Source organism: Sapajus apella, unplaced genomic scaffold (genome assembly GCF_009761245.1).
Source record: "Sapajus apella isolate SASKATOON/1434 unplaced genomic scaffold, GSC_monkey_1.0 scaffold238, whole genome shotgun sequence".
Taxonomy (NCBI): Eukaryota; Metazoa; Chordata; class Mammalia; order Primates; family Cebidae; genus Sapajus; species Sapajus apella.
This window is the reverse complement of record NW_022437178.1, coordinates 528,214-539,101: the sequence shown is the minus strand read 5'-3', so window position 1 is coordinate 539,101 and position 10,888 is coordinate 528,214. Positions and strand designations below refer to the sequence as shown.

At 41.6% G+C, this 10,888-nt stretch overlaps 1 long non-coding RNA gene and 1 other non-coding gene across 2 annotated transcripts; one reads left to right on the top strand and one right to left on the bottom strand.

Annotated features, from left to right (window-relative positions):
• The first annotated feature begins 2,062 nt into the window (after positions 1-2,062).
• On the top strand, positions 2,063-2,135 carry TRNAR-ACG. Its single transcript has one exon. It is a non-coding gene; the product is annotated as a tRNA-Arg (tRNA).
• Positions 2,136-7,066: 4,931 nt separating this feature from the next.
• On the bottom strand, positions 7,067-8,949 carry LOC116544973. The gene is made up of 2 exons (XR_004266118.1): positions 8,845-8,949; positions 7,067-7,714 (listed from the first exon to the last, which is right to left on the bottom strand). It is a non-coding gene; the product is annotated as an uncharacterized LOC116544973 (long non-coding RNA).
• Between the last annotated feature and the right edge of the window lie 1,939 nt (positions 8,950-10,888).

The window sequence follows — 10,888 nt, the reverse complement described above, 5'->3', positions numbered from 1 at the left end:
CATTGAATGACCAAACATCCCAGTTTGCCAGCAACAGTTTGGGATTATGCCTTTGTCTCAGCGTATATTATCATAAACCTTCCTTTTGATCTCAAGTTTGGATGAAAATGTATGTAGTTAGGCTACCATTGAATAAGTCTTTTCAAAGGCTTTCGCTGATTCATGATAAAGCCTAAATTCTTACCCTTTGCATTCAAGGACCTATGTGATGTGACCTTATTCTGTTTCTACAAGTTTTTTTCCTTTTTTTTGAGACAGTGTCCTGCCCTGTCACCCAGACTGGAGTGCCATGGTGCCAATCAGGGCTCACTGCAGCTTTGAACTCCTGCTAGGACTACAGGCACACACCATCATGCCCAGGTAATTTTTAATATTTTTGTAAAGTTGGAGTCTCATTATGTTGGCCAGGCTGTTCTTAAACTCCTGGCCTTAAGGAATCCTCCCACCTCGGCCTCCCAAAGTGTTATAATAACAGGTGTGAGTCGCTATGCCTGGCCAACTGCTTTGCTTTTTCAGAGAAAAAATCCTCTTTGGCTGACTTGGCCAGTAAACTGTACTTTGAACAGACTACCTCTTGTCGAACCTGTGTTTTGCTTTATGTGACACATCTCTGAAACGAGACTGACTATCTTGTCTGGATGTAATGTTTTTGTCTCCTGTCAGCACTTAGGGCGAGGATATGCACGTAGTCATTTCATCGGCTCATAGCACCTGAGGGCTTGCAAGTAGCTTTTCCATCTGACTCAAGATCATCCCATACGAGACGGACCCTAAGACATGCACAGCGATAAGTGCAGGCCACATACCTTGGAAAGATGCCTCTGTATTACTCCAGGATGACTTTTGCTCTTAGGTTGTCCCAAAAGGCTTTGTTACTGAAGGAGAGGTCAGGGTATTGATTCCTTGGCTTACACAGGAGGTACTACTCATATGCCCAGCTCACTAATTCCTGGTACGGTAAGGCTGACATGCCACTGAGCCATGCCTCTGTCTCCAGGAAGGGCAGCACCTGACATCAATTACTCTGACTTGGGTTTGGTGATAAATCTGCAGCATGATTGGAGTATTATGAGGACTTATTGCTAAGCCTTAGCTATTAGATTGAAATTGATTGGGTATCATCTCAATGGAAGAAATATATACTGACAAGTGATTAGCTTTCTGGGATTATGTTTTCATCCAGGGTATCTGTCTTTTATGTTCTCTTATAATCTCAGGAGATGAGAGGAAACTTTGGTGAGACCCACGGGAAGTAATTCTAACTGCATGGATTTCACTCTGTTCCCCAGACCCTACGTGCCCTTCTAGTGAGGGATCTTGTACATTAGCAATTTTTAGTTTGTTTCTTTTTTTTTTCAAAACCTTCATTTTGTATTGTAAATTACTTTTAATGCACATTTAGATAAAGATATTTATGATTTCTAATTCATTGATAAAATTATTCCAAGTGAAAAAGAGAAAAGGAAATATAAAAGAAAAATCAATACATGCATTTTTAAAACTTAGAAATCTATATAGCAAATAGCACCACAAATAAAACAGAAAGAAAAGTAATCATTTGGGGGAAATCACAATGCATTTGCTAAGAATATAGAAAGATAGTCCTTACGATTTAATAGGAAAAATGCAAATATGCCAATAAAAAGAACTCTCAAAGGCCATGAACAGGTAACCCACACACTAGAAAAGAAACACAAAAAACAAGTTAAAAATATGTTCAATGTGACTAATAATCAAAAATTAAAAAAACCAAAAGGAAATATTTTGAGTTTTTCTGATGTAGGTTGTCTATCTAGTTTATTTATTGATATCAGATTGGCAAAGATATATTACCTAATAAAAATGCAGTGTTGGAGAGGATTTGTGGAATCAAGCACTCATGCTTTATTAGTGTGAAAATAAATTGCCGTAATTATCCTTCATGACAATGTGATGATTAATTCATTCAACACGTACTTGCTGGTGTGTAAATGAATTAAAATTTAAAATGAACATTCTCTTTTACAGTGTTTGAACATCTAGGAATTTCACCTAAGGAAATAAGGGATGCTAAGGAAAGAGAGGGCCAGTGGCACAATGGATAACGCGTCTGACTACGGATCAGAAGATTCCAGGTTCGACTCCTGGCTGGCTCGGTGGGACTCATTTCCATTAGGAGGCTGAGGCAGGAGAATTGCCTGAACCCAGGAGGCGGAGGTTGTGGTGAGCCGAGATCGCGCCATTGCACTCCAGCCTGGGTAACAAGAGCGAAACTCCGTCTCAAAAAAAAAAAAAAAAAAATGTTCGCAGTAACTTAGAAATAATAAAAGTTCAGTATGTTTTCAGAATACAAGACCAATATTCTCATATCTCTGGAAATAACAGAAGATAAAAAATTTGAAGATACTATTTAACAGAAAAATGCATGTTATATGTAACAAGCATATTTTTAATGAACCACATAATCAGGAAAATAGATCACATGACAACATGAGAAACTATTTCACACTCATCATTGGACAATTATATAAACATCTAATATCACACAGTATTGCCGGCATGTGAAGCACTGGCACTCTTACACTGATTGAGGCGGTGTGAGCTGGAGATCAATGTGACAGTATATTGTAGGGTTAAGGACGAGCTTATCCACAATTCAGCTGTGTAATCCCTCAGCACATTTCCTAAAGGGACTTGCCTAGGCATAGACAATAGAGAATTTTAAATCGTGGAATCATTTGGAATTGCAAGATAATTAGAAACAATATGAATATTCATTAAAAAGAGGTTGTTTAAATATGTTGTAGTGTGGTTGTAAGGTGAAATATTACATAGCAGTAAGAGATGCACTAAGCTAAACCGATCAATAGGAATATCTCACAAATGATTCTGGGATAGGAAAGCAAGTTTGCATAAGAGTGCATCAAGTGTGTAATATTTGGGTTGAAAATAGGTAAACTAAACTGCATATTTTAAGGAAACTTATAATGTAAAAGAAGTTTAAAGAAATGCATAGGAATACTTAACCCAAACTCAGGATATTCCTCCGAACGGGAGGGAGAAGATAGGCATCCAATGTATAAAATTGTTTAACTCTTTGTTGGGTGATGTGCAAGGAATTATGTATTAAACAAATATTTATACTCTTTAAATAACAGTTACAAATTTTTTAACTAAAACTTTAAATTAAATGAGAACTTTTAAATTTTAACTTTTAATTGAGTTTTTAATTCAATAATTTAATTTAAAATTTAATTTACAATTCTGACTTTAAAAAATATATATAAAATTGCATACATACCCTTTTAATTATTAAAAAAGAAAAAATGAAACATTTTGTCTTTTTCTGATGTAGGACGTCTATCCAATTTATTTATTTATATCAAATTGGCAAAGATGGAGTGCCTAACAAAAAATTTGTCATATTTTATTAAACAACAATTCCGAAATAGTACTCGTTGAAAACCTTTCAATAAAATCAAATCTATGTGTTTAGGAATCCTTTTTCTATTTGCTTTCAAGAACATCTCAACTGTCTAAATAAAATCCTAGAATATTTTAGGCTTTTAGTAAACGTTTATTGAATATTTTATATATAGTGTTATGACTTTCTGGTTTGCTTCTTTCATATGATTTTGGAGGTACTGAAAATTTTATTTTGATCATATTAGATCTATCAAAATTTCTCACTAACATTTGTTCTGTTTCTTTTGTGCATAAAATATATTTTTCCATTGTGAGTTCTACTTTGTGATTCAATTTTAAAAATTAGCTCTTTAATCCTCCCGAGAGTCATTGTGTTAAATAAGATAACTTTTTTTTTTTTCCCCTCCATTCGACTTACTAAAAAAGCCATCCTTTCTCTACTGGTCTATATGATAACATATTTTAAATTCTCTTCACACAAAAGGGTCTCCTGGCTGTTTATGGCACTCCATTTTCCTCTCATCATATGTGTCCAAGATGAAGGTATTTTCTTTGCACTTGGGTGTTTTATTGTACAAAAAAATCACAAGGCCTTCAAAACAGCTCCTTTCATCATCACTTGGAGACCTGTGGAGATAAGGAGTTTTCCTAAGTTTTGGGAAGCTAGGGATGGAAAAGGAATTCTCAAAGGACTGTGATAGGGCCATCTTGTCAGGATCCTGAACAGTGTCTGTCTTTCTGGGGAAGGTCCACAACACCGCCCAACAGATATCACCACAGGAGTCCACTTTCTGGCCATCTGTCCTGCTTTCAGTGAGCAGAGGAGGAGGATGGTTCTGACATAGATAACTGTGGCAAGTATCTTGAAAAGATACTTGCATTTAACTCTCTGGGCCTGAATTTCTGATTTTTAAACTGAGGCTAAAAATGGACCTGCTTCATAGCAATTTCAAGGATTAATAGCATACTGTGAGCACACAGTGCCTGGCATATTGACATTGCTCAATCACGGATGGTTCTTGTAATATTACCCATTCACCAGAACACAGAACGATAGAGTAAGAGTTCTTCAAGGAATGAACAAATGGGAGTCACCAAGGTGTCTGAGGAGATTGCCTTTCCCCCAGCAGCCCAGGATGGTGGCACTCCTCTGCCACTGGTCTGAGTGTCTAACGTGGGAGGAGGGGCTCAGAGAGGGCATTCGGGATCCTCTCATGCTGCTTGGACTGTGTCAAGATCGTGGCCTCAAACTGAGTGGCAATTGTGGGGCATTGTGTATGCGTGAACAGGAGGGTCTTGTTAAAGTAAATTAAAATGGACACCAGGCCTGAAGAGTCCCTGGGCAGACAAAGCCAGTTAAGCCTCATAAATGACCTCAACTTCGCTTGATCTCCAAACATAAGGGAAACGTAACTTGGGCTATTTCTTGTAAATGCCTATATTAAAAAAAAAAATGATGCCTAAAACTAACCAATCAGAAGCCACCAGCTACCTTATAATTATGCAACTAGGGACTTTCAGCAGGATATACTGAGTAAGAAAATGGTGTAATGGCAACCAATCAAATATTTTCTTCACTTTACTTTTGTGTTTGCTTTATAAAAGCTTTCCCCTTCTGTTCTCTTGACAGACCCCTCAAACCACTTTTGGGCTGGAACTGTCAAATTCATGAATTGCTGTTTGCTCAAATAAACTCTTTAAAAATTGTATCGTGCCTCAGTTTACCTTTTAGCAGTCCCCACATGTGGAAAGCAGAGAAGAAATGAAGTCCAGCCCCACTGCTTGATGCTGGTTTCTGTACTCATCAGAGTGCCAAGGAAGAAGGCAAGACTTACAGGGACCTTGCAGAGAACTGATGTCCTTATATTTAAGGAGCTCCTGACCTTGAAGCATCTGTCTAAATATCTCTGGTCCTTGGAACTTGGAAAAAGAAGGAAAGAGATAAAAATGTTGTCACATTTAGCGGGAGTGCTGTGAGATGTCCTCCCTGGAGGAGGCCTTCTTCAGTTAAAGCACAGGTTCCCCTGCCTTATCCCTAAGGACGAGAGAGCCCACAGGACGAGAGAGGCCCAGCCCTTCTCCTCAGAAACCCCCCAGGATGGTGTAATACCCATACCCCCCAACTTAGGAAGTCCTTACCCAAGGCCTATGCAGTATCCTTGATCCTAATGCAGAGAGGCCTGGTAGTACAGAGGTTGCAGTTTATAGGGATTCAAACTACCTTTTCTTCACAGACTCCAGGCCAGATGGGGAAAGAGAAAGTACATCTGGGTAGTCCCAGTGGGTGAAGACACAAGAAAGCATGATAGGAGAGAGCATAGCCTGAGAATACTAATATTGGAGGATTGTAGTGTTAAAATAGTGTGGCAGAAGAGGAAATATTAGGGAAACTTCCTGGAAATGGAGGAGGCTGATTGATGTTCATCCAGAATCCAAACCTCGGGTCAGACAATCAGAAGGACTTCCAGAAGCACAGAGGCAGCACGTCTTTCACAGAGTTGGACATCGTTTCCAAGCTCTTGACACCTGGGATGAACATTGGTGCATGTGTGTTTGCACGTGTGTGTGTCTATAATTTATGACTCCGTTTGTATAGGCAGTGGCAAGAACAGAAACACTTTGAGGTCCATTTGCAGAAGTGAGCTTAAAGATTTATTTGTACTAGAGCAGTCTGCATTTTTAAAGTATAAGCTACATGGAGTCATTTTGTTATGTTTGCTTAAAGAGGCGCATGGTAAAATTCTTTGGGAGACTAGATGCGGAGAGAGGGAGGGTGATGGCTGAGTAGGATATGTCTATCTCCCTGCCTGCTTCAGCGTGCTGGTTATTAAGTTCTCATCGCTCCACTTCAGTCCTCCCTTCCTCATCTTGCCTTACGATGGAGGTTTGGGACTGTCAATCCCATTTCTCTCTGCTGGCTGTTTCCTGAAGTCTCTGCCAGTAGGGGAAGCTAGAGAAGACTTGGAGGCTGGCAGAGGGACAAGGACCAGGCTTCCTTAGATTCCTGTAGAGTTCTCCAAGTCACCCCAACATGACTTCTCACCTCAGCAGGAGCAATTTTAGCAACACAGTAGCAGCAGTGGTTCCAGTGTGAAGTTTTTCCCACTCACAAAACCAACCTTGTTGGGTTCTCATGGAGACCCTAGGACCAGCACCAGCTTGTGTCCCTCCTCAGTAGCATGAGTCCAGACTCACAGGGCCCCTCCTCTGAGCTCAGAGGCCCCTGAACCCATAAGAAGGGCCCCTTTCCTAGAGGCCTGAGTTTCAATTCATGGGCCACTGCTCCAAGCTTCTACATTTTGATAATTTCAAGACATTCCCTTTCCCTACTATTGGTAGCATGGTGGCAATGACAGTTTCCACCTCCATGAACCCTCTTTGTCCTGTATTGGTCTTGTCAGCTCTCCGATGCCAAGTAAGCAATTCTTTATACAAACTTCTGTCTGTTAATGTAAATCTAAATCTCATAATTCTTTTTCCTGACTTGACCCTGGCTGAGGCACTGAGGAACAGGGGTCAGCTGTAGTGAGGACCAGAGGTTGAAGGAGTTAAGCAAGCCATGCTGCTTCAAGGCCCAGATGACCAGGGGATGGAGCTGAGATCAGACATGCTTATCCCTCTCGGCACATTTACAAGCAAGAGTAATGCAGTCTAGAACAAGTTGATGAGCAGATTATTTATTTTATTGTTTCATGCACAATGGGGATTGCCAAGGATATCAGGGGAATGAGGCAAGGACTTCTATTGGGTGTTCCCAGGCCAGGTGCACAGACGGAATCAGGGATCAGAAGATGGATTTTTGTGAGAGGGCAGATTTCTGGATTCTAGGTCGGAGGAATCTTCCAGGACAGAGTTTGAAGTCTTTCTAAAATGTCCCAGCAACACAGCCGGGCCAAAGGAAGATGAAGTTGCCCCTTTCATAGCTTGAAATCTGTTCTTCTAGGCTCAGGGTCCAGTTCAACAGCAGCCTCCAGAGTGCTGGCCGCTGCCCCCTCCGGAGCAGCTGGAGCCCCCTCCACAGCAGCTGGAGCCTCCTGAGGGCTGGCTGCAGCAGTCAGAGCTCTGGGGTCTGTGGCGGTGGGACCTGCGGTGCCTGTGGTGGCTCAGGCAGCAGCCACCTCCCCCGGAACTGCAGCAGCCCCCAGTGCTGGAGCCACAGCAGCCCCCAGAGCTGACACTGCAGCAGGAAGACACTGGAGGGCACTTTGGGGGGCACTTAGGGGCAGGGCACTTGGGAGGGCACTTGGGAGGGGGCTGGCACTGCTGCTGGCTCTGCTGGCAGGACATCTCGGGGGCGGGTGTTCAGGAGCTGAAGGAGAGTCAGAAGGTAAGTTAGACGGAGGCAGAAGCCACCCCTGCCTATTCTTGTCCTTTATGCGTTATTTCTAGACCCTTCATTTTCAAAGCCTTATATCAAACATAGGAAAATCACCTGCAATGGTTTTTATCACTCTCAATGTTTACCAAGTGCTTTCATTCATGGAGTCTCCTTTCAAACCTTATTTGAGACACTGTCAAGCAATCTATAATCTCCAAATATGTAAATAAAGTTTCTGGTCATTAAAGCTCTAAGTGTGGGAGAGAAGGCCAGGAAATAAACTGGCTCCAGGCCAGCATTTATTCTACCACATCTCCATGAATTCTGAAGATGTTCAATGTTGCGACAAGTTTAGAGATGAAAATCTCTTTAGGGAAAAATCAAAAGGGATTTCTCTCAGAGGAACTGATATATTTCAGTTTGCAGAAATATAGGAAACCATAACCGCAAAGGATGTTGGAGTCCATTTGCTTCAACCAACTCAATATGCAAATAAACTGAAGCCAAAAGAGGTGACTTTACCGGCGCAGTTATTCACTAGCATGTCACATTTGTTCCTGGGTCACCTGGCTCCCAACCCCCAGGCTCTGCTCTCTAGCACATGCTGCCTTCCCAGGCCTGTCCCAGGCACTGTCACATGGCTTCTAAGCTCTAGTGTGTACTCCGTTTTCTGCTTCAGATCTGGTTGGCATCTAACAAGATCCACAGGTGTCTCTGATCCTTTCTTCCTCTAAGTAGCAGTGTTTTCAGCATATCTTTTATAAAAATGCGTGTGTCTGTATTTCCAAAATTATATTCCCACTATGCAACTCACTCCAGCATAATCTAGTGGCCAATGTATTTATTCTCTAAAACCAGGGAAACATACTAAGCAACTGAAAACAATTTGGTCCCTCTAAATCTGTGTCATACAGCCCTACAAATCTTACCACTCACTTCACCCACGCCTCTACCTCCTCTTTCTAATTTTCTGCCTCCACCCCATTCCTTGTTAACAATTCCAGGCCCCTGAGGCTCTGCCCAGCCTCTCCTCCTTCCTGGTCTGAGTTTCTGTCCCCTCCTGCCCTGGTCTGAGCATCCCTCTATGGAAGCCCCTGCTCCTTTTCCCAGGGCACACTTACCGGGATCACAGGCAGCACAGGGTTCTTCAGCACCTCAGGATGTGAGTGGATGGGGTGCTCTGGCCCTGAGCCCTTTTATCCTGGCCTGGGCTCTGCCTCCAGCAGTGAGACAGGGCCTGGGCATGAGAGGACCTGCCTCCTGACACCCACGCTGGTCCTGTGACAGGTGGTGACTGGCAGTTCTGCACATACCTTCCTTCATGGGTGTTCAGGGAAGCTGCTCCCAGCTAGGAAAGAGCTTGGTGGAAATGGGGGCTTGTGGTAGGTGAAAATGGGCATTGTGTTTCCTGGAGTCTTCAGTGGCCTATTTCCTATGAAGATGGCTCTCTTCATAGTCTTGCATTCACACTTTAGAATTCTGCTCAAACAACTTTTTCCTTACATCCTAGATGCTAATTTTTCATCTAGACTTTTGGCTCTAGATAGCTTGGTTAAAAACCCACGTCTGCATTGTAGGGTTTGTCTGCTCGCACATGCGCATGTGTGTGCCTCATAGTAGCAGAGCAAAGAGGACTTGGGGACCCTGGCAAAGTATTCAATATTTTCGGTCATTGGCTTTTTGATATTTTAAATAGAGATAGTAAGAGAAATACCTTTTCGGCAGAATTTACAAACCAATTAACATGCCAAAAGGAAAGTAGCCTGAGATAGTATGTGGCATGTGGTTATAATCAGAAAATGGCTGGATGGATAGATAGACAGATAGAGGCAGACAGACAGACACAAAGAGAAATAGAGGCTACCTGAGATTTTAATGGACCTTGAGAATTTTTAAAGCCACAGATGCCTTTTAAGTTAGGTGTATCTTGTTAAAACTAGGGACCATTTTTTTCCTCCTACATACCTCAGTGAATTAGGCTTTCTGATGGTAAATCCAGGGTGGGTATAAGAAAAGAGGACTAAAGAGATGCATATTGCCCCAAATTATAGCATAAAAAGAATTTGCTCAGCACTTCCCCTTACTGCCGCCATGTGAAGAAGGATGTGTTTGCTCCCCCTTCCACCATGATTGTAAGTTTCCTGAGGCCTCCCCAACCATGTTGAACTGTGAGTTCATTAGACTTCTTTCCTTTACAAATTACCCAGTCTTGGGTATGTGTTTATGAGCAGCATGAGAAAAGACTAATACAGAAGGCAACAGCAGTAGGAAATGAGATGAGAAAATACCATTGCTGGTAATCTCCAAGTATTACTACATATCCACACTCTCATGGTCTCAATTTCCAATTCCAGCACCCCTAGAAGCTGAGTTTTTATGTGATTGTTGAGATATTCATATGGTGACAAAAATAAAAAACTGACCTGAACAGACAGTGAGCTCGTTTCACCTTGCTGTAAATATTCTTATGTTCTGTTGTAAAAATAGGAATTTCCTCTGCAAGGGAAAGAATCCCTGAAGCCTCAGGGATGGTAGGTGGTCCTGCACTGCCAACTGTCACCTTGCCTGCCTAACATGTGGTCCAATCCTTGGTTCTAATTCCATGGTATTGAGACTGAACATGGCCAATTTTGAAGCATCCCTGTAGTGTTACTAATAAATTCAATTCACTGTATTACCCTCCTTAAAAAAAAGTTCTAGATTTCAAAACACATCTGTTTCCAATGATCTAGGATAAGAATCATTAAAGGAACAAATAAATCTAGCATTTTTCAGGAGTAACAATCTATCTCTAATAATCACTAATTTGTTTAAGAGAACCTTCTATCAGTCTGTCTGCTCAAATTTTCAGAGTTGAACAATCTTCAGATTCTCCCCATTTTTAATTGATACCCCAAGATTTTCCTCACTCATAATCATACCTCCAGCCCTAAATCAAAATGTATTCCTATAGGTGTGTTTTCTTTACTTATTCTCAGCTAGTCTCCTGTATTCAGTGGGCACCTGGAAGAGCAGCCGTGGGCATGCTCTTGAAGCCCTCCCAAGGGCCGTTGTGCATTTTTGTCTCTTTCTCCTTTTACCCATTAACCTCATTGACTAATCATCAACACAAATCATTCCTCTTTGTGTTAAAATGACCTGTGTTATACTTTTTTGAGACAATAG